Source organism: Podarcis liolepis (genome assembly GCF_965112155.1).
Source record: "Podarcis liolepis genome assembly, chromosome: 6".
Taxonomy (NCBI): domain Eukaryota; kingdom Metazoa; phylum Chordata; class Lepidosauria; order Squamata; family Lacertidae; genus Podarcis; species Podarcis liolepis.
Window position 1 is genome coordinate 37,502,401 of NC_139559.1, and position 23,972 is coordinate 37,526,372.

The window sequence follows — 23,972 nt, forward strand, 5'->3', positions numbered from 1 at the left end:
TTGTGAGTCATCCTAAGACTGTACATGCTATACCTTTTAAAGCACATCTGAAGCACATTCTTTCTCTCAAGGAATTCTGAGCACTGTAGTTTACCCCTTGCAGAGTTACATTTTCCAGCACCCCTTAGCAAACTACAATGCCCAGAATTCTTTGAGGGAAAGAATGTGCTTTAAAGGTACAGTGTGTCCACAAGCCTTGGTGCGATGTTTGTCACATGGTTTGTCCTTGCAGGATTTGTTTTTCTTTAACAAATAGCCTGCAAAGGGGGGGGGGGAGCGCCAGATTGGGGCTGACAGAGTAGGGTGGGAACATTAACCCTTTCCCCAGCCTTAGAAGAAAGTATCGTATTGATGCCAATGGGATCTCTTCTCTAATTGCAAACAGACTCTATGCTGGAAGGTGTGAGATTATTCTGATTGTGACCATTGACCCCCCCTCCCCCCCCACGGTCTGGCTCACCCCACCCATGTGTGCCAGCAATTTGTTTAAAAAAGATTTATGTATACTTTGGTCCTCTAGAACAGGCAAGCTTCAGTGAAATGTTGAGCTTTGTTTTAAACTGAGGGCTGTTTGATTATTATTTTTTGTCAGTTAAACATAATTTCTTCCACGACTTGCAATATTAAGTGTGTTCTTATTGCTTAGGATTCCAGCTACCAAAACTGTCAAAGTCAGTTCCACAATACATAACAGACAGCCTTCCAAACTGCATCCTGAATTTGAACTGCAGGCTTACATAATAATTGCAATGGACAGATAAATGTGATCAGGCCAATGTACATGGAGAAATATAACCTGTAACCATGAGACTTGTGTTTCTCATTGGAAATGTCTGACACATGCATTATACAGACAATTTTTTTGATGCAGACAGTATCTGTCAATGTACACTTATTTATTTTTAATAAATGATTTTAATTGCCCCAATAAGTACTTTTAGTATGCACACGTTAAAAAGTCATGTGAAGTATACATTTAGTATAAAGTTTCATATAAAATAACCTAATCATTACACAGCCAGAGTCCATCTCGGCTGAGAGTCCTGGAAGACTTGCTCCCTGCTTTGCAGACCTTTTTCTACCTGGCTTGGGAGGGTGGGGCCCTGACTGACTCCAGCTACAAAATCTGAGGCTACTGAACAGAATCTTCGGCTGGAATCCTTGTTTAGGGGGTTTTGCTGCAAGGGGCTATTGTTGATGTAATTTTTTGTATATTTTGTATCTTATGATTTATGTGGGAAACGTTCAGTTTGGTTGTGCACTTTTTGATGTTTTGTTTATTTTTTTATAACTACATTCTTTATGTTCGTGGTTATGCAATTTTTTCATGTTGTAAGCTGATAGCATGGTTTTAACTTTGGAAAGGCAGCATAGAAATAAAACAACTGATTAATCATCATCAAATTAGATGTTTAAAAAGAAAACTCTGCTACTTGTGCAGAGCAGTTTTCATACATGTTTAATTGCAGCCAGATAGGGGTGAATTTCAACAGAAAACTGGTTCTGTAGAGTGCTGAACCAGAAGAGAAGCAGGTTCTAGACTTGGGGCCCATAGCCACTTCCTCTCCAAAACGAAAGCCAGGTTAAGCACACTCATTTAAGCATGTGACACAGGTCACTTATTGTTCAGTCCTTTATGACGTTCAATGTGTGCTTAGAATGGCAGCCTTAGTGCTAACAGTGTTTTAGCCCTCAATAAACAAAAGGAAGGCTGTTGTATTTGTTTTTCACACATTTGCGCACAACTTCCAAAACTCTTCTGGTTAAAAATCACTCTAAAATAAAATTTAAAAGTGAGTCCTGTGTCTTCGAGGGGAAATCAGGGTTGACGTTTTGCTGTCTGTGGTTTACATACTTCTCATCCCACTGCGTTCCACATACAGTGGTACCTCAGGTTACATACGCTTCAGGTTACAGAGTCCGCTAACCCAGAAATAGTGCTTCAGGTTAAGAACTTTGCTTCAGGATGAGAACAGAAATCATGCTCCGGTGGCGCGGTGGCAGCAGGAGGCCCCATTATGTAAAGTGGTGCTTCAGGTTAAGAACAGTTTCAGGTTAAGTACGGACCTCTGGAACAAATTAAGTACTTAACCTAAGGTACCACTGTATAGAAGCTGACTGGACTGGCAAATGAATCCTGCTTCAGTGATGACGCCAATATAGTGCCCATCTATACATTGAAACAAAGAGAAGGACATGAAAGGTATTAGGATGATGCACAGTAGATGTGTGCACAATAGAGAGAGCCAGTGTGGTGTAGTGGTTAAGAGCAGTAGATTCGTAATCTGGGGAACTGGGTTCGCATCTCCGCTCCTCCACATGCAGCTGCTGGGTGACCTTGGGCCAGTCACACTTCTCTCAAGTCTCTCAGCCCCACTCACCTCACAGAGTGTTTGTTGTGGGGGAGGAAGGGAAAGGAGAATGTTAGCCGCTTTGAGACTCCTTCGGGTAGTGATAAAGCGGGATATCAAATCCAAGCTCTTCTTCTTCATCATCTTCTCTAAAGAATTCACATCAGGCATAGCAAAATGTAGTGCTTTACATGAAATCAGCAATAAGACATGGGTCACCTATATGCCAGCAACCTAGGATACCGTTGTAAGTACTGTTGTTAAGCCCTTGGTGGAATTTATGCCGGCAGTAGGTAGGATTCCAAAGAGGATATTCATCCTAACCAAGTATTCAAACACTTCCTTAGAATTCCTCCAACTGTCTTTGTGAATATGTTTCTTTAGAAAGAGCAACATATGCTTCTCTTAGCCCTTGCCACTTCCAGACCTCACACCAAGAATTTTGTTTAGGACCACATTATACAAATGTAAACAGCACTGTGGATTAAAGTTTTTTGGAGTAAGGATCATTTGCGATGGCTTGGATAACAGAGGAACAAACCATGCCAAAGCAGAGAGCAAGCAATTAAGTAGATAACTTTTTTCTCCTTATCAGAATAGAAAAATGTGTGGTTAACTGTTAACAGCACAATGAAGAGCACGACTGGTGCAGTGTACAAGGAAACCAAATTATATGGATGCCGCTTGCTTTGTTTCTAGTGCAAGTCTGGCTCATTTTGAATTATTTCCGGATTAAACAGTTAGCCTGTCTTCTACCATATAAAATGCAGCTTTAGTTTCTTCACGGTCTTTTCGGCCCTTGAACATCTACAGTTGACCATGAAATCCCTTTTGGTGGACTGCGTCTTCACTTTAGAACATGCTCTTTAACATCTCTCGTTGCCGTAAGTATTCATTGTGTTGTCATGAAAAGCTTTTATTGCAAAACTCATAAAACTAGTTAAAGACATGTCCTGTGGTAGATGACAAATGGCCATAAAGTTATTCAAATGTTGCTGCAGGACTGTAAAACTTCCTTGATCACGGAAAAAGACACTGCAGTTGTTGGAAACCCTTGAATTAAAAATAAATAAATAGCTGAGGGAACAGATGAGAAACTATGCATCTTGCTCAATGTTTCACAGAATATAAAATAAGAGTAATCTGCGTGAATATCAAGAGAATTAAATATGCTCTGACCCTTGATGGTTTTACCTTCCGTTTTCCCTCCTTCAGTGTTGGCTTTGGATTTGAAGGTCTATCTTGCAAAGTTCCTCCTGGTAGGCTCTCTCCAACATTAGTGCCCCCTCAGGCAGTTTATCAGCTGGTGACGGCAGCAAGCAACAAGTAGTCCTGTAATCAGTGCAAGGCAGCTGTGAGCAACCCACCATTTTCATTACTATTGCTCTTGTTATTTATTCGATATATTACCCGCCCTTCACCTTCAGCTCCCAGGACAGGCTACAACAATTGAAAGGTCAATTTTAAAAAAATCAAATTACCCACAATGCTTCTCACATAGCTCCAGTGGGGCTACCATTTTAATGTTCATCATTGACCTGGGATGGCATTATATCAGGAGCATTATGGGTAATATAAATGGCAGGTGTCCCAGGGGCACATATCCCAGCAACTGCTCAAGCGTACTGGCACCCACCCCTCCCCTTCTTTCACACATGCCACATTTTGCTTCCTGGAAAGAGTAATAAATAATATAAGTAGAAACAGAGTTGAAGTAGTTCAGCAAAATGACTCTTCACTTCATTGTGTGTCTCCGGGAGATATAGATTTTCCCATTTTCAATGGTGATGAAAGAGGAATCCATTTAAAATTAATTTATACATGGAATCTGCCAGTTCTGACCCAATCAAGCTTTAACCTGCATTATTCCAGCAAGCTCATACATTATTGGTTGTTTTGTTTTTAAGTCCAACTATATATATATATATATCTCACATAAAAAGACAAGCCCCATGTGGCACTATGTTTCTACAACTTTTTTTATAAGTATTTTACACAGTTATATGCACTTTTGTTTATCTGTTTTTGTGCTGGGGTGTATATGCATATAATACTATACAGTGGTACCTCGGGTTACATACACTTGAGGTTACATACGCTTCAGGTTACAGACTCCGCTAACTCATAAATAGTACCTCGGGTTAAGAACTTTGTTTCAGGATAAGAACAGAAATTGTGCTCCAGCGGTGCGGCAGCAGCAGGAGGCCCCATTAGCTAAAGTGGTGCTTCAGGTTAAGAACAGTTTCAGGTTAAGAACGGACCTCCGGAACGAATTAAGTACTTAACCCAAGGTACCACTGTATGTGTAATAGTGCATATAATATGCTAGAATTTGTAATATATTTTAAAAGGAGACCTTAAAAAACCACTTCTCATTGAGATCAAGAATAAGGAAAAACAAACATGCAAATGAGTTCAATGTCAAAATTATCAGAAAATCTCATCCCTAATTGTAGATTTTATGGAGCAATGCAGTAGATAGCTTGTTGCATACTCAAGAAGATCACTGAATGTCACCTAATGGAATGTCCCTTCTAGTGAAATCAGCAGCACCAATTGAGGCATGAATACTTTCCAGCAATGGTCTGCAGCAGGAATTTTAGTAATCATACTGATCACCCATTGCTCATCATGCGTTGACAAGGGTGCAGAGCAAGTTCAAAGAGCAAGTTGTATTCATATAAGCAGGCCACTCTTATTTCACCAATTTTTGAGATATTGACATACGACATTGCGAGGAAGACCACCTAAAGGCCAGGCACCAAATCTGCCTATATGTGATGGTTTGTGCAGTGCTTGGTTTTCCTCAAACACCATAGAAGATATTGCTGCTGGAAATCAGTACAAATTTACTAAGAAGCCCATAAAAAGTTTTTATTGCCAGATAAAACCATTTCTGTGTGCCTAGTGAATAGATGCTTTTAATTCTCAAATGGCACAGTGAGAGACTCCAAAGATTATGCCCTTACTTAGGTCCTGCGACGAATCAGCATTTTCCAAGAATCCATTAAGAACGATGGGATTACTAGAACTGTAACACTGACCCAAGACTGTCCATAATTTATGACTTATTTATTCCATTACCATTTTCCCAAGTAGTTCAAGTTAGCATATATGTGTTCACAAACACGCACACACCAGCTTTATAACCACAACAACCCCATGGTTGTTGCATATCAGTTGTTGGGAGCTATTAACCAAAGAATTTCTCTTCTGCCTTTTTACATCTGAAAAATTCATATGGCAATCAGAAATAATCTTTCTCTGAGAACAAGATTTACACACACACAAACGTGTTTACGGGCCTGAAACATCAAATGCATTTAAATGTTAATGGAATGATGACCACTTTGATGCATTAAGTTATCCTTTTTATTTATTTAGATTACTTACCCACGCTTTAACATAAGATCCTAGTGATGATTACCAAAAATAAAAATATAAAAAATCCAGTTATAAAATAAAGAAAACTGTTACAGCCATAAAAAAGGAAAATGTAAAAGCACTTAGAAACAGTTTCATCTGTAAAACAACTCCACATATGAAAACAATACAAACACTTTAAAACAATTCTACATATAAAAACAGTTAAGTTTTTTAAAAAACTTTGTCTTCCTCGTCTACATTTCCCATGATTCCTCAGAACATTTCCGTGTCTACTTCACTGAGAACAACTCATGCCTATGTGGAAGGTATGTGAAACCCCTTGGTTCTCTTGCTTCCTTTCCTCAGCTTCTTGTCTGCTTCCATTCAGGTCCTTGCCTCTCACCCCTGTGCATTCCTAATTCTCTTCAGCTCATTCCACTTCATTCAGTCACCCTGCCTGCTAGTCTTGCCATCATTCGTCTCCCAATTCCTGGTTTCTCTTCTTACCCAGCTTCCAAAACTTCATGAAACTCTTTTCTGCCTCTGGGGTCAAAGAATATGCACTATTTACACTGGTTACTGGGCCTTTGGGTGTGCTAGAGATGTCTATGGACATTCTGTGACATCACAGCAGCTCAGTCTATGGTAGGGAGGGATTGCACACAAGTATTTGGTGGGTTTTCGCCTTATTAAAATAGGTTGCATGATAAAAGCCCATTGTTCCTTACAACTTAAAAAAAATAAAAATACCTTTCAGCCAAAGTCCTTTAATTTCCCTCTAGGGGAAAAAAGGGGGAGGGGGGACATTAAAAATGCCTCAAACTAGTGTAAATAGCTGAAATGTTTTATGCCTCACATGAGTTTTACTTTAAAGCCAAAAGAGAGAGAGGACATTTATCTGCAGGCACAGCAACATAATCAGTTACCAAGGGGACATAACAAGGACTATTCAGCTGCCTCCATTTCTAGAGATAGTCAAGGTTAGACTAGACTAGACAAAGGACTCTTGGGATACTCCAAGAGATGAATTTATGCTTCCCTGCAGCAGACCTTGCAAGAGGACAAAACTGAATCACACATGGTTTGTGCCTTGCAGATCCTAAATGCTGATGAATTGAAATCAATGAGAGTTTGCCAGAACATAGAAAAAGAGCAATACTTTGCCAGTCACTGTCCTTCATGACACTGTAGTATATTAGTGAACATAACTGATTTCAATGGGGAAATTAGGATACATTGACATTCCAACCATGTTTACTATAATTAACTGCCATTAATTTCAATAGGACTTGTTTTGCATGCTTAGGACTGTGGCCTGAAGCAGACAGTGGTTACCTTTCATTGGGAGTGGGAAACCTTTAGCCCTCCAGATGTAGCTGGCTGGATTACCATTTTCATCATCCCTCATCATTGGCCGTGCTAGCTCAGGGCTGATGGGAATTGCTTTACATGCAACTGAGAAGGAGGACACAGTTCAGGCTGCTAGAGTCAAGATCTCTCTCTCTCTCTCTCAGCTCTTAACCAAAGTATCAGGAACCTCATGCAAAGGATTGTCTTGCTTTGGGAAGGATAGGAATAAATGGACACAGAATGAAGGTAGACTCTGTGGTAAGGGAGCTCCTTGGGACTTTTTACAGCAGCTCTCTGGTCCAGTACTGTAATGTGTGTAGCTATTTTTTGACTAATTTCCCCTCTAGAAGATCATATTGGTTTGTGTAGCATTAATGACTACGTCACATATCATCACTGCCTGCCTGTCAGAGATATGGACCAGATCCTAGGCTGGTGTAGATTAAAATAGCTCCTTTGATTTCAGAGCTCAGCAAAAACTAGCTCAGCACATCACTTGCAAATGGTGCTCAATTAAGTAATTGTAATTACAATAACAACAAAAATGGTGCTCTCCCTGGCACAGTGCAATTGAAATAGAAGCTACAACTCATTGCCTTTCAGCTCCCTGTTTTATGGATTGTATATTAGCTCATTTTGAGATATTCCCTTTTGCTTCTGAGATAGTCCAAGGGGCTATGATTGGCTGGGCAGATTAAAATTTAAAAGAGACTTTGACTCTCCTATTCCAAGTAAAGGAGTCCCAAAGACTTTCTTGTTTTGTACAAGGCTAAGGTCATTTTTTAATTCTTATTGCGTATTATATAAATGCACACCCTGTCTTTCCACACTAGGCTCTCAAAGCTGCTTTCCCCATGGTTTTTGCATGGGTCAGCTGATCATCCTGGATTGAGACAGGAACTTGCCTGCTTGAATTTGCAATTCTGTGTCAGTTTAACTTCACTAATTTAGAGAATTAGCATAATCAACCTGCACTGGGACTAAGAGTAACTTGTTCTATCTTCTAGGCCCAATTCAAAGTGCTGGTCCCTTTGGGTTAGCCTCTGAAGCTTCAATATGTGGGATGGGGAACAGACCTGTAGCCTTCTGGAAGCTGTTAGACTCCCAACTCCTGTCAGTCCCAGCCAGCATAGCTAGTGCCACATCTTAGAAGCCCACATTGTGCTAGGGGCCAGCGGGGCTGCAACATTTAGCCACTCAACTGGTTGGAATTATCAGCTGAAAACCCTACTGGATTATTAAAAAGGAGCACCTGATTAATTAGACAGCAGCACTTTTTAAAAAGAGATAAATGGTTTTTATAAAGAAGTACTTGGAAAAAGTGAATGTGGCAGGTGCTATTTCGGAAGAAGCCTCTTTCCTTCTCTTCCAACATGGGACAATCCCTCTAAGATGGTGGCAGGTGTAGCAAAAATTATGCATCATCTAGAAACCAAGAGAACACTTTTTCTGTCAAGACTCTGTTTTTCATTCATATGCAAATATATGCAGATGATGTATTAAATGGTTAGAAGCTATACAATGAATTGACTGAAGATTATCTTCTGTTGGAAGACAGCACTAATGCCAAGTAATGCCTTTCAGCAACACCATCTGTTGAGACACTTACAGATAGGTAGCCGTGTTGGTCTGCCATAGTCAAAATAAAAAAATTTCTTCCAGTAGCACCTTAAAGACCAACTAAGTTAGTTCTTGGTATGAGCTTTCGTGTGCATGCACACTTCTTCAGATACACACGTGTATCTGAAGAAGTGTGCATGCACACGAAAGCTCATACCAAGAACTAACTTAGTTGGTCTTTAAGGTGCTACTGGAAGAAATTTTTTTATGTTGAGACACTTGTAGGCCTTTCTTCTTCTGCCTGCTCAAGTTCTTAGAAGAGTCATCCTGCTCTCTGAAACACTGAGGATAGGACACTTTCAAGATGGCCACCATTCAGCAGCGCAGGCTAAGAGTAGCAGAGTGCACCACTACATTTGTTTATGCTCACTGCCACCAGAGGCACTGGTGTAAATAGCAGGGTGGTTTATGGACCTAGTACCACACATTCCTCCTCCTCTGTTGTCATCAAATATGCTTATGCTGGATCAGCCGTGCAGGTAAAGAACGAGACATATCCAACCACCTCCACAGACCTGTGAGTCTGCCAGCCGCTTGCAAAAGAGGGGTCTAAGCTGCTCACTCAGATGTATGAACTACTCACTCAGAAGTCTGAGCTAGACAGACATGTAGTTGATCCTGATCAACCCTACCCAGACTTCTGTAGGTCTCACGGGCTTCTGCTTTGTTTACTGTATTTATACTCCACATTTCTGTCAATAACAACCAAAGCAACTTACCAAACAATAAAAGAACAACTTGCGGCTGAGGTCAGACACCCACATTTTCTCAGCAACGTTCTGGAACAACTGGATGAGTTTTATAGGAGGACTGGGCAGTCATTAGCCTACCCCCATCCTGAGTGTTGCTACCTAGCCAGTTGACGGGTCAGTGCCTTCTGCAGCCATTGGCTCCTTCTGGGCAATATTTCCACTTCTGGAGATCTCTCTTGATACCCCAAGGTGTCTGTGGACTGGCCATCAGAGCCAGGTAGCAGAGGTGTCTCCTCAAGGCTCAGGGAAAGTGGGCTATGGTGCCCATGGATATCTGAAAGACAGCTTTTTTCCCCTTAGCAATCTTACTTGGCAAAGTGCAGTGGCAGGAGATTGCTGGGCATGTTCCAGCACACAATCTCAGTCTGTTTGGGGTAGGTGGGCATGATAAAGAAGTTCAACAGGACCTTCTGGTGCCCAATGCAAGCAGAGAGGGCATCCCAGATTGGGCCCCACCAGAGACCAAGGCACAAAGGAGTTTTCTGGCAGACAAATTATTGGGTAAAGTATTCCCTTGAGGGAGGAGGTCTGAAAAAATATCCAAGACACAAGAACAGCTATCTAATTTTTAGATGTTTTAAAAATTCTAACTCTGTTTTGTGAATTAAAGTGTGATACACACACACACACACACACACATAGTGTTCAAGACAAAGGGGATGGGTAGGATTCAGCATAGGCTCCTCTTTGCCATGGGACTCCACCATTGAGGCTCCATTTTCACCTAAGTGGGCAATAAGCTACCACCAATGGTTGTCCCACCAACAGCTGCAGACAGTAGTCACCAAAAAAAGAGAATGGTGGGTGGCAGAAGAATGGTTGACAGTTTTGGATCTGCTGAATGCAAAGCCCATGGGATCCCCCTTCAGAATGGGGATGGGGGCATCTTAGACCTGAGGGCTAGATGCAGCTATCCAGGACTCTGTGTTGCCCTTGGGACTCCTCCCATGCCACACAACCTCCCATGCCACACCTCTCACCAGCCCTGCTCTGCTCTCCTCCCAAGACCTTTGCTAGGTATGATTGCATCTGATAATGCCTTTTGATTGCATTGATGGAGGTGAGGAGTATGTGAAGAGGCTAGCCTACTACTGCACAAACATAAAATTCACATTTATCACTCTCTGCTCACTTTTGCTTCTGGCCTTGCCTGTGGCTTACATTTGACCCCTGAAAGGTTTCCTGGAGCAGAATGTGGCCCTCAGACTGAAAAATGTTCCTCACCCCTGCTTTACGGGGCCCAATCTTCAGGCCTGTCAACTTCAGTGGCCTGGAACAGTTGTAGCAAAAACCACCATGGCCGGGGCAAGCCAGCAGCAGGGGATCCACCACCACTGTCCTTCTGGGCCCCTTGTTAGGCTTGTTCTTCCAGCACAATTTTTATTCTGGGTTTTATTGTTGGTCATTGTTTATAGAAAGGCAGAGTGTGAATGCAATAAAATAAATATAAATAAACCCTACTGGTGGTGTGTATCGAATAAACAGCCTCACTTCTGCATAAATATAGCTTCAGTTTCTAAAAAGTATACTTGATACTCTACCACTGAAGCATCACAGATAATTTCTCCCACTTTAGAAAGGGTCATGTGCAAGGCCAGTGTGCCTTCCAAATCCCTCTAAAGGGCTTAATACTGGTGTAGCACAGAGTTTATGCTCCCTCCCAGGGCAGACATGAGTGCGAGCCTGCATTTAAAACTAAAATAAAGCTTTTCCCTACTATCTATCATCTGCATCTTTCCCCACTCAGCACTCTGCTCTTTTATTGTGACCAATGACTCATGGCACTCTTATCTCTTCGATACCTAACAGTCGTGGAGATCACATTGTCCATTTCTAAATAGGGGCCCAGCACAGTGACCCCCATTCTCTTCTGTTCTGCTTGAGCGACAGGTTTTTGCAGCAAGGTGCAAAAGTTGGTCCAATTTATTGCAGAGTCAAAGTTTGTGACTACCTGTAACCAGATCAAGTGTAAGATATACTTTTGCTGTTAGAGGGAATATTCCCTTTAATTTGCATGTTAGTGATATGAAATTGCAAATTGTGAAATGAGTTTGCTCGTTTTTATAAAAACAATAACAACAGATGAACAATAAAGGCAAGGGAATATTTAAAAGTGGGGTAGGGGAGAAGAAAGTTTTACTAGTGAAATGGAACATCTCAGGTGCAGTATTCAATTCCTCGTCTAGCATAATCCTTAAGCAGGAAAGTAGTGAATGTGTGTCAGATAGTCAGTTGTCCGCAGCTGTAGTCCAGGGTGTTGAATGCCCCCTCCCTTAGGAATGCATGTATTTATATTAATCAAAGATGAAGTGCCAGTAAAAAAACAACAACGCACAGGTAAAGGACCCCTGGCCAGTTAAGTCCAGTCAAAGGTGACTATGGGGTGTGGCGCTCATCTCACTACAAGCCAAGGGAGCTGCCATTTGTCCACAGACAGCTTTCCGGCTCATGTGGCCAGCATGACTAAACTGCTTCTGGCACAACAGGACACCGTGACGAGTGCCAGAGTGCACAGAAATGCTATTTATCTTCCTGCTGCAGTGGTCCCTATTTATCTGCTTGCGCTGGTGTGTTTTCGAACTGCTAGGTTGACAGAAGCTGGGACAGAGCAATGGGAGCTCACCACCATCGTGGGGATTCGAACCGCTGACCTTCCGATTGGCAAGTATACTTAGGCTTCTACATAAAGGTTGACAAGGTGGGCCAACAGACCTGGCAGTCTTAGTTAGGCTCACGCTCTAGAGTCAGTTTAAAACTCTCAGCTTGTCTAAAATGAGGCCAATGCCACAATCCCTTCCCCCTCCTCAGTGTTAAGAGGATGAATGCGTTCAGGATCATGAAGTGTTCTATCCCTATGTTCCATTTAAAAGAACAACAAAATTCAACACACTCTAGATTTCCTAAACTAACAGAGCTGCTATACATCGTCTGTGGTTCCCTACTATAGGGAGATGAAAATGACTCATAATCCTCATGAGATCGTTTTCAGATTCAAAACTGCAACTGCCCAATTGGATAAATTATCACAGCTCAAGCTGACGCAAATGCCTTGCTAATACCCATTTGTCAACTTAATGAAATTCAGAAACAAGTTGCATGCTCATAATGAGCACAGATGCCTTCATGATGGGATCACAACCTAGAACAAGAGAAAAGCCAAGCTCGGAACAACAGATCAGCGCTCATTTAAATGAAAATGCATTCATGACTCTTACATATAGGCCATGGGTATCATGAAGCACAGAAGGCACTGATATTATTTGGATCATGTTCAAAAGGTGGCCTACTTTTAAAATTGCAGGTGAGCAGGATTTCTTCCTTTCTCCTGCCTGAAAAATCTCATAGTTTTCAAAAATAAAGCCAGGGAACAAACACTGGTAAAAGGCTTGCTGTAATAAAGTAGCCACAAGAACCTCTGAAATATAAACATAAAGATCATTCTGCGAAATACTTACTCTGTTCTTTCACTAGACTCAGTTAGCATTAATAAGGCATAACAATAGCTGTAACACTTTGATTGCATTAGAGGAGCTTGTTGTGCAAGGTATGTGAGTGCAAGAATCACTCATTTCTTGAAGACTCGTCACAGAGCTATGCAGCAATTTGATGCAATGCACCAAATAATAAAAACAGGAAAAAAACTCTCATCTCACTCTACATCCAGAGTTAAGACCGTATACTTTTTTTTCCTACATGCACAGGTATTTCTTCATGAAACTTGTAGACAGCTGAACAGCACCACAGCAGTGACAGTGATGGGGTCAGATGGGCTCCTTCACTCTGAACATCTTTATGTTCCTCAAGCTGCGGAGTCTGCCTGGTGTTCTCTACTGTGCTGTCAGTCTAAGCAACTCAAAGAAGCAAATTGTTATTCCCCACACTTGGAAAGGCAGAAGGTCCTGAGTGTCTGGATCTAGGATAATTTCCTGGCCAAAGGTTTGTGAATAATGTAACCCATAAGAATCATATTTATTCAGTGAACTCATATACAGTGGTGCCTCGCAAGACGAAATTAATTCGTTCCGCAAGTTTTTTCTTCTTGCGAGTTTTTCGTCTTGCGATGCACGGTTTCCCATAGGAATGCATTGAAAATCAATTAATGCGTTCCTAGGGAAACCGCCTTCAGACCAGGTCCGGGGACAGTCTGTCCCCCGACCTCTTCTGAAGGCTGGGGGGGGGGGAGAAGGGCTTTTCTTCCCACCCCCAGCCTTCAGAAGGCTGTTCTGAAGGCTGGGGGTGGGAAGAAAAGCCCTTCTCCCCACCTCCCGCCCTGCAAGCTCTGGGGACAGGAGGGCTTTGCTGCCAACCGCCAGCATTTTAAAAGCCCCCGCTGTCCCGGGGCGATTTTAAAATGCTGGTGGGTGGCAGCGAAAGCTTCGCTGCCGCCCGCCAGCATTTTAAGATCGCCCGGGACAGCAGAGAAGTCTCCGCTGCCCCGGGAAGGCAGGCGGGGGGAGCAAAGACTTTTGCCCCCCGCCGGCCTTCAGAAGAGGTCCAGGACCTCTTCTGAAGGCGGGCGGGGGGCGAAAGTCTTCCCCCCCCCGCCTGCCTTCAAAAGCCGTCGGGAACAGCGGAGAAAGGCGCTGCCTTTCTCCGCTCTCCTGGGAAGGCAGGCAGGGGGGGGGAGACTTTCGCCCCCCGCCCGCCTTCAGAAGAGGTCAGAAGAGGTCCAGCGAAAGTCTTCCCCCCCCCCCGCCTGCCTTCGCTGCTATGCCGGACTGCTTTTAAAATGCTGGCGGTGGGGAGCAAAGCCTTTCGGCCCCCGCCGGCCTTCCTGGACCTCTTCTGAAGGCCGGAGGGGGGGGAAAGGCTTTGCTCCCCACCACAGCATTTAAAAGAGGTCCCCAGAGATTTCCCTATGGGCTTTCGTCTTGCGAAGCAAGCCCATAGGGAAATTCGTCTTGCGAAGCGCCTCCAAAACAGAAAACCCTTTCGTCTTGCGGGTTTTCCATCTTGCGAGGCATTCGTCTTGCGGGGTACCACTGTATAACCAAAGCAGCACCATTCCTGCAGAAGAAGGAGCTATCATCAGGATTTGGGGGGACCCCAACATTGTAGGAGTACAAAAACTTTGGGGAGAATTAGGGGAGAACCCCTCCCCCCCCAAAAAAAGAAAAAACTTGAAGAGGACTGAACATAGTGACTGTGGAATGCTGGTTTATGATTGGATAGAGAAGGGGGTGGTAAATTGTGGAGTGTAGAAGGGAATGGAATAGCCTGGCTGGAATCAGCTTGTAAATCTTCTCATCGGTTGAGTGGTGTTTTCAGGTTTCAGTATGCTTCATGTGTATTATCTAGCTGTAAGCCTTTCAACACTGCTGTAAAGCAGGGTCGGGCATGTTTTTCAGCTGCATTGACTTATGGTCAATTCTAGGGACCACATGCAAGTGCTGGATGGGGCCAGAGGCAAAAGTAGGTGAAGCAATAGGTGAGACTTTTCCCTTTGCAGAAGAGGCTACATTCCAGCTGTGCAAAAAAACCCAAAAAACCACCTCTCTATCCCAGCAAACAAAAGGCATTTTCTCAGTTTAAGGACACTTCCCACTAGGCAAAAGCACTCAAGGAGGGCATGGAGCAGGAACACTGAGAGGTGTGGCCTGGGAAGAGACCTGAGGGCTAGACAGAGAATCCCAGATGGCCACATTTGGTCCCTGGGCCTAAGGTTTCCGACCCCTGCTATAAAAGTTTAATCAGTAGTATTATTCCCCGCACTGCAGATGACAGGACTGAGTCACAGAATGTGTAGCTTGCTTAAGGTCACCTTGTGAATCAAGGTAGAAGCAAGATTCAGACCAGAGACTTTCCGATTTAAAGTTCAGATCCCATAGCCATTCTACTCAACCAAATCTAGCAACTATGTTTTTTTGCAAAACTCTTAGCAAAGTAAAACTGCATTTTGCTTCATGTCGTATCTATCCTATGAGGTAGATCATGTCCACATGAAAGCTGAGAGAAAGCACACATGGACTGCACATCAAGATGAGAGAATTATGCTCATTCTTAGAAATTAGAACAAAAAGTAAGTTCTATATCATGGGTGTATACACACACACACACACACACACACACACACACAACTTTAGGGAAGAGTATTACTTTCTATACCCAGCTCCCAACTGAATTAAGTTGTTTTTTTTTTGCATCAAGAGACCCATTCTGTGCTCAGAATGCACTGCTTGCATATTATTTCCATCATGTATTGTAGTAGCAGAATCTGGAATAATATTGAATTCCAGGTGACCACGTTGTAACTTACCACAGCTTGAATATAACCACAGTGAATGTGGGTGAGCCAGTTGCTTTTATCATCCTGCCAAGTGGTGAGGAGAATTTTATTGCATATTGTCTGTGGAATGTATGTTGAAAAGTAATCTCTATATATTCTTTCAAACAGTGGGTAGCTAAAGTTACAGTAAAAACAGGGAAACAATAGATGGATTCAGACTAGGCATTTCCACTGCTTCAGGAGGCTAAAAACGCTTAATTGCTTGAAAACATGATGGTCACAAAACCATCAGAACCTTTCAAATGACCCTGTAGGGTGATCTCACAAGTATGTAAATTGCTGCAGGAATATGCAGTGTACACTTGCTTGAAATAATAATACAGTGGTACCTTGGGTTACAGATGCTTCAGGTTACAGACGCTTCAGGCTACAGACTCCGCAAACCCAGAAATAGTACCTTGGGTTAAGAACTTTGCTTCAGAATGAGAACAGAAATTGCGCGGTGGCAGCATGGCGGCAGCAGGAGGCCCCATTAGCTAAAGTGGTACTTCAGGTTAAAAACAGTTTCAGGTTAAGAACAGATCTCCAGAACAAATTAAGTTCTTAACCCGAGGTACCACTGTAAGCATGACTTGGGAGAGTACAGCAATTTACACATGTTCACAACTGTGTGATTATACGCGTATATAGCATTTGCAGAAGTAGTTTCACTGAAAAGAAAAACCGAAGCAGCCATACAATCATAGAATTGTAGCTCAGAAGATACCACTAGGGTTAGCTAGTCGAGCCCCTGCAATGCCTAAAGTGTACCTGGCAGAGGGCTATCCATCCATCCAGCAGTCCTTTGTTACAAATCTTGGAGCCACATGTAGTAAACAATAATGGGTGGAGACATTGTGTGAATGGACGCTCACCAAAGGAAGGAATGACTCAAGTATCCAATAGGTTCAGTTAATTTATCCATTGCTGTCTCTGTCCAATGGCTCTGTCTCCCTAGAGCAGGAAACAAAAACAATACGATACGATAATCTTTATTGACATTGTCCCACACAGAACAACGAAATTGAAAAAATCTACATCAGACATTCAAAAACCAACAAGCTTGCTATCCGAGCTATCCCAGCCTGGTTAACCCCCTAAAAACTTGGGCAGTGCTTCAAGAGAATCATATTGTGATCACAACCTTATACTGTATGCATCTTTGTTTATTAAAATTCTATCCTTCCATTCCTTCCAAAGGAAGTATGAACACAGTGGTATTTATGGGGTTTACACCTAGACAAACTGCAGCCTGAGTTTCCTGTTCCATTTCTTCCCCACTTCTTCCTTGGCAAGTGCAATTTAGCTTCTTGACGAATGGGAAAAGTTGGTCCTCAGGTCTCTGCTTGGCATCCTTTCTTGGAGTCTTTGTATGGGCAGCTGATGCATTGAGCCCCCCCCCCCTTTTTAAGTCAGTGACTGCATCCTCTAAACTAATTTCCCACCAGCCAGCAAAGCTGGTTGGCAAGAGCTACCTAGAGGAGGCCTCCTGCTGCTTGGGCCTGGCAAAAGCCTGCTCATTAGCACAGATGGGGGTTCTCATCTTTTAGGCTAATAGGAGCTTAATGGACTGGTTTTATTATCTGCCTGCTCCGGGCAAAAGCTTCACTGCCCACAGTGCTCTGAAGTTGTTGGGGATTTATTTTATTTTAATTTTTGACTGCCAGAATGTGTTACTGGCTGAAGGGTGACCCCGGACCAGCACTGAGATAAACAAAGGAGGACTCTTAACTCTTGTGTCACTTCTCTGCTGTTTAATCATGACCCTGGTTCTTATTTCATTTCTATATTTGCAGTCGTTTTTCCTGGCAGCCTTAACTGGTCACCCCTCCTGCACTCATTTATTCAGAGAGAGAATTCCTTCCAGAGTGTTTATTTATGGACAGTGCAAGGAGTTTTGCACTTTGCAGGGGAGCTACCCTAGAGGGAGCGAATCTTCACTGGCTGGCATATTATGCATTCATAGTTACCTGAGCAATATAAATGCAGAGTGAATGAGAAGCCATAATTGGGTGGCATTGTGTTCCTGGCCCTCTGGTGAAATAAAAGGCACAGTTGCATTATTGGGGTGCTTTCACCCCACCGTGTCACCATTCCTAAATAGAAATGTTGAATATGAACTAAAGCAGAAGACAAAATTACAATCAACACAAGGTTAGAATGATGCTGGGGCTCCAGGAGCCCTAAAATCTATTTCATTCCGAATATTTAAAAATAAGAGTGAGGATTCACTTAAGGGATAGAGCTTCCCTGCTTTCCTCCTCCAGTATGCCCTCTGAAATTGGCTTGGGGAGGAGTCAGGAGATCCCTCCAGCACATGGGGGAGGAGAGGGGAGGTTGTTCCTTCTGGCAAGCTGGAATGCTTGTGCAGATGGAGAAGTTGGAAGAGCACAATTGTTTTCTGCTGGCCTCTGTTTGGCCACTGTGTGAACAGAATCCTGAACTAGATGGGCCATTGGCCTGATACAGAAGGCTGTTCTTATGTTCCTATGTCCTTATCATGTTGAATTTAATCAAAGAGCTCTTTTGCTGCACTCTTTAGACCTTCCTCTAATTTCCTTTAGTTGATGGCAACTTTCTTCCCGGTGCCCTCTCTCTTACATATAACAAACTCGGACATTCTCACAAGATGCAGCAAATGATGCTTACACTGGCTCCCCATCACATTATAAGGACCCTTTGGGGTTTTTTACTATTAACAGCAGCTTTGCAATCAGCTAAAAGCAGGTCTATCACTGTGGTTCCACACAGCACTTAATGTGCTGTTAAATTCTGCATTACACTCCTGCAATGCCCATCCTCATATCAAGGGCAAAAAATAAACAGCATGTTAGAGTGCCAGCCACAGCAGTACCAAACCCCCTAAACTGTCAACATTATTTTTAAATGTTTTGTTCATTAATATACTATTGGGTCAATACTATTGGGTCAATTAAAAAAGGCAAATGCATTCTCTTGCTATGTAATGACAGTGGTGTGAACAGCTCATACACTTTATAGGTACACTTGCAAAAATGTAGTGCAAATGCCCTTTTAAAAAAAAAAAACAAGCTGACTTATTTAGCACTAAACACTTCCTACAGATTCCTTCCTATTTAATCCCACAAATCCACATTTCTTGTTCCGCCATTGAGGATGGAGAAGAATCAGTGGACAGAAGATGAGATTCCTCCTCCTCAAGCTCAGAAATATTGCCTGCAAAATACCCAAGGAATTTACATGGGTAGATAATGACCAAAATCCAGCCCACAGCTAAGCAGGCTTAAGCATATTAACTCCTTTTTTGGTTAGAGGCCAATGTCTTTCACGTGTGCTCCTCCAGACATATTTTTCCATTGGGGGGTGGGGGTGGAGGAATGCCAATGTGGAATGGACATTTTCCATCCTCTCTCGGCCCCGAAGCAAGAAACCAAGTATTTCTGATGGTGGGAGTTTGAGTCCCATCAAAATATCTTAGGATAAATTATTTTACATGTGCAAAACTTAACACAGGATCTGTTCAGAACTGAGTCTAACCAAGCAAATGTTGTTTCCTTTTGGTTGCATGAGCAAACTGTGCTTGCTGATTCAGTGATTAGAAGCCACCTGCAGCCTCACACATAAGTTTCTTCCCTTTACCCACTTCCTGTTACATGTTACCCCAGCTCCTAACTTTCATTAGATCAGCACTAATTTGAGATCTCTGGCCCAGCAGTTGTTTTCTTTTTTCTTCCCTTGAAATAGAAACTAGTGTTGAGCCAATTCCTCAACGTGAATTGATGAATTCTTTCTCCCTGTCTAAACAGCACAGATATTTCCTTTTTATATATAACTGCTAGGGGCTGCTAAAACCAGGGTGTAAGAGGAGTATGGCTGTAGGATGAAGGAAAGCCCCAGAACACTAACAGATCCCTTTATTTGAAGTACTACCACAACTTAACCACCAATTTGTCTTGCCCACGCTTCTCACAGGATTGTTTTGGCAAATACAAGTTTCACTGCCCCTCCACCAAGGCAACCTCTCTTTTAAGTAGCATGTGTTGATCACAAGTCTGCAATGGTCCCTGTTCTGACTAATTGCCCTACTTCTCACAAATGCTTTTCAATGAAACTGCAAAAGTAAAAAGCAACATGAGTGTGTTGTCTCCTTGAAGTTACAGCCAAGATCTGCTTCTCCCAAGGGTCGTTTTCTGATTGTTTACACAGCAAATTAAAATGACAATACAGTGGTACCCCGCAAGACGAACGCCTCGCGAGACGAAAAACTCGCAAAACGAAAGGTTTTTTCGTTTTCGAGTTGCCTCGCAAGACGAATTTCCCTATGGGCTTGCTTCGGAAAACGAAGCTTGCCCCGGGGACAGCGGGTCTTCTCTTTTGAAGCAAGGGGCGGTGGGGAGATCGCTTCTCCCCACCGCCCCTTGCTTCAAAAGAGGTCCGGGGGCAGCGGGAAGCGCTTCCCGCTGCCCCCGGACCTCTTTTGAAGCAAGCGGCTGCGGGGAGATCGCTTCTCCCGGTGCTCCGAAGCAGGGCGGGGGGGCGGGAACACCTTCCCCCACCGCCCCGCTTCAGAACGGTGCTCCGAAGCGGGGTGGGGGAGCGGGAACACCTGCCCCAGCCACCCCGCTTCGGAACGCTGCTCCGAAGCGGGGTGGGGGGGGCGGGAACACCTGCCCCAGCCACCCCGCTTCGGAACGCTGCTCCGAAGCCGGGCGGGGGGGCGGGAACACCTGCCCCAGCCACCGGGCTTTGTAGCGCTGCTGCGAAGCCGGGCGGGGGGCGGGAACACCTGTCCCAGCCGCCGGGCTTCGTAGCGCTGCTGCGAAGCTGGGCGGGGGTGGGGCGGGAACACCTTCTGAAGGCGGGCGGGAAAGTCTTTGTCCCCCCTGCCTGCCTTCCCAGGGGCTTTTAAATCGCCCCGGACAGCGGAGAAGTCCTCCGCTGTCCCGGGGCAATTTTAAAATGCCGCCCGCCAGCATTTTAAGATCGCCCGGACAGCGGAGAAGTCCTCTGCTGTCCCAGGGTTTTTTAAAATGCTGGGGGTGGGAAGAAAAGCCCTTGTCCCCCCCCCCAGCCTTCAGAAGAGGTCCGGGGACAGACTGTCCCCGGACCTGGTCTGAAGGCGGTTTCCCTAGGAACGCATTAATTGATTTTCAATGCATTCCTATGGGAAACCGTGCATCGCAAGACGAAAAAACCGCAAGACGAAGAGACTTGCGGAACGAATTAATTTCGTCTTGCGAGGCACCACTGTAATTATGTAGACATATTGGGTGAGTATGTCTCATCACGAGTGATGGACACTTGATTGGACAATGCCAGTGACATGACGATCCCTCAGTCAAGTTCTGAAAGCAGCCTCAATACCAACAGGAGTGAGGTCAGGACCATTTACTTCCTGTGAATTTGGGTTTCTAAGCAATGGTGGCACAATTTGGAGAAGTGTGACTAAATAGATACAGGGATCCGTTGATTTCTCAGAATAATCTTCTTCAGCAAGCACTTGTAGCTGAGTAAGATTGTCTTCCATGAACACGGCCTTAACAGTGTGTCCATAGGTGACTGTGGAGGCCAATTCTGGATCCACACGCCCTTTCACAGTGGGGACATAGGTTTCCAGGCGGGAGTTGATCATGGTGAGGGTTTGCCAAACGTGCCTTCCTCTTAGCAAGTTTCTCCCTTTTGTCCTAAGTTTGAGCGTCTTCAAAGTCCATGACACCTTTGGTAAAGGCTGTTCTCCAATTGGAGCGCTCACAGGTCAGTGTTTCCCAGTTGTCGGTATTTACATTTTTAAAGATTTGCCTTGAGAGAGTCTTTAAACTTTTTGTTGACCACCAGCTTTATGCTTTCCATTTTTAAATTTGGAGTGGAGTAGTTGCTTTGGAAGTACTTGGATAATCAGGCATCCAAACAACATGAACAGTCCAACAAAGTTGATGTTGACAAATCATTGCTTTGATACTGATGATTTTTGCTTCTTCCAGTGCATTGGCATTAGTTTGCCTATATTTCCAAGTGATATGTACAATTTTTTGGAGACACCAAGGTGTTGTAGATGGCGTTTATAAGTGTTCCATGTTTCACAAGCATACAGTAAGGTTGGTAGTACAATAGCTTTGTAAACAAGCATTTTGGTTTCCCTGTGAATGTACCGGTCCTCAAACACTCTACGCTTCAATCAAGATAAAGCTGCACTCGTAGAGCTCAGGCAATGCTGGATTTCAGCATCAGTGTCAGCCCTTGTGGAAAGAGAACTGCCCAGGTAGGAGAAGTGATCAACATTTTCCAACACCATTGAGTTGGATTTGTGGCGCTGCAGAGGGTTTTTTTGTGCTTGTTGGTGCAGCACTTTTGGTTTTTGTGATGTTGAGCGATAGGCCAAGCTTTTTGTAAGCTTCTGCAAATATATTTAGGATAGCTTAGAGGTAATCCTCTGAGTGCGCGCACACTACGTTGTCATCAGCATACTGAAGCTCTGTGATGGAAGTTATGGTAACCTTACACTTTGCTTTCCGCCTACTCAAATTAAAGAGCTTTCCATCTGTTCGATATATGATTTCTACGTCAGTGGGGAGTTTCCCTTCAACAATGTGTAGGATCATGGCAATGAAGATAATAAATAGAGTTGGGGTGATAACATAACCCTGTTTAACACCTGATCCCACTGTGAATGGTTTACTTTAGAGCCATTGTTATCTGCGATTGTTGCTGTCATATCACGGAGGAGCCAAACGATGCTCACAAATTTATCTGGGCAGCCAATTTTCTGAAGGACAGTCCACAGGGCAATGCAATTTACAGTGTCGAAGGCCTTAGTTAGGTCAATAAACGCCATATACAGAGGTTGGTTTTGAGCTCTGCATTTTTCTTGAAGCTGTTGAGCAGTGAAAATCATGTCCACTGTTCCCCTAGAAGGTCAAAAACTGTTTTGGGATTCAGGAAGGGTAGCCTCGGATATAGTTAGGAGACAGTTTGCTAAGATCCTTGCAAGAATTTTGCTAGCTTCAGCTAATAAAGAGATGCCTTGATAGTTTCCGTAATCCGTTCCATCTCCTTCTTTTAAAAAGGTTGATAATTTTGGCATTCCTATAGTCGGCAGGGATCTTTTTTCTCTCCCAAAATTTTTCGATGAGCTTGTGAAGTTGTTGTGTAAGTTCAGTTCTGCCCACTTTGAAGACTTCATCAGGTATCCCATCAGGTCCACTCACTTTGTTGTTTTTCATTTGTTACTAGTTGTACACAACTCTCCCAGATTTGGAGATGCTGCAATCTCGTCTCTAATTTGTCTTTACGCTATTTATGAAAGGACCTCAGCAGCTATGGGGGAGTTGCAGTTAAGTAAATGCTGGTAATGTTATTTCCAGTGCAATGCAATAGCTTCTTTATCTTTTAGAAGTGTGGTACCATCTGTTGAGCATAGGGATCATATGCCATGATTTATTGGCCCATAGATGGTCTTTGTGGCTTTAAAGAAACTCTGTGCATCATGAGTGTTGGCTAAGTGCTGGATCTCTTGAGCTTTTTTATCCACCAGGTGTTCTTTACTTCTCTGGTTCTTCTTTAAACTTCAGCCTTAGTGTTGGCATAGGTTTTTTTCCCCTAGTGGCGCAGTTTCTATCTCTTTGCGAGGTCTGAAAGGCCTTCCTTTTCTTGTCAATAATGCGTTCAATCTCACTATCATTTTCATCAAACTAGTCCTGGTGATTCTTGGTCTGGTATCCAATAGTTCACAGGCTACAATAATGGATGTTCTTAGCTTGGTCTAGTGTTCCTCAATGTTATCAGGGAACTCCAAAAGCAGATGGTCCTTAAGAGTCATTTGGAAGCAATCCCGCTCAATAGGATCTTGAAGGGCTTGAGGGTTCATTTTGCACCTTGGTTTCCTTCCTTGAAGCCTTTGTTTAGTTATAATCTTGATAGCCATCATGGAATGTATTAATCAGTGATCTGTCCAGCATTGGCACTCGTCATATCTCTGGTAAGGAGCACTTTGCAGCAATATTCAGCTCGCAAAATTACATAGTCTAAGAGGTGCCAGTGGTTCGACTAAGAGTGCCTCCATGATGTTTTTAATTTATTTTGTTGAAAGAGTGTGTTGGTAATATCAAGGTTGTGCACTGCACATATAGTCAAAAGTAAGATTCCGTTCTGGTTGCTGTTGCCAATTCCTTCTTTCCCAATAGTCCCAGGCCACAGATTGAAATCCTGCCCAGTTCTTGCATTAAAATTACCCACTCATCACAACAAGGTGATGTTATAATAAATAATAATAAATTTTATTTATATCCCGCC

The 23,972-nt window shown here is 43.4% G+C and overlaps 1 long non-coding RNA gene across 2 annotated transcripts in view; it reads right to left on the reverse strand.

The window, feature by feature from the left end:
- Nucleotides 1-879: 879 nt before the first annotated feature.
- Nucleotides 880-23,972, reverse strand: part of LOC310709454 — a 32,756-nt gene continuing 9,663 nt past the window's right edge. Inside the window, exons 2-4 of one of the 2 annotated variants that reach the window (XR_014527525.1) lie at nucleotides 16,580-16,658; nucleotides 3,531-3,683; nucleotides 880-2,170 (exon numbers count right to left, since the gene is read on the reverse strand). This is a non-coding gene — a long non-coding RNA (uncharacterized lncRNA). Of the gene's footprint in view, nucleotides 3,684-16,579; nucleotides 16,659-23,972 lie in introns of both variants that reach the window. The other variant, XR_014527526.1, reaches the window with a different exon arrangement.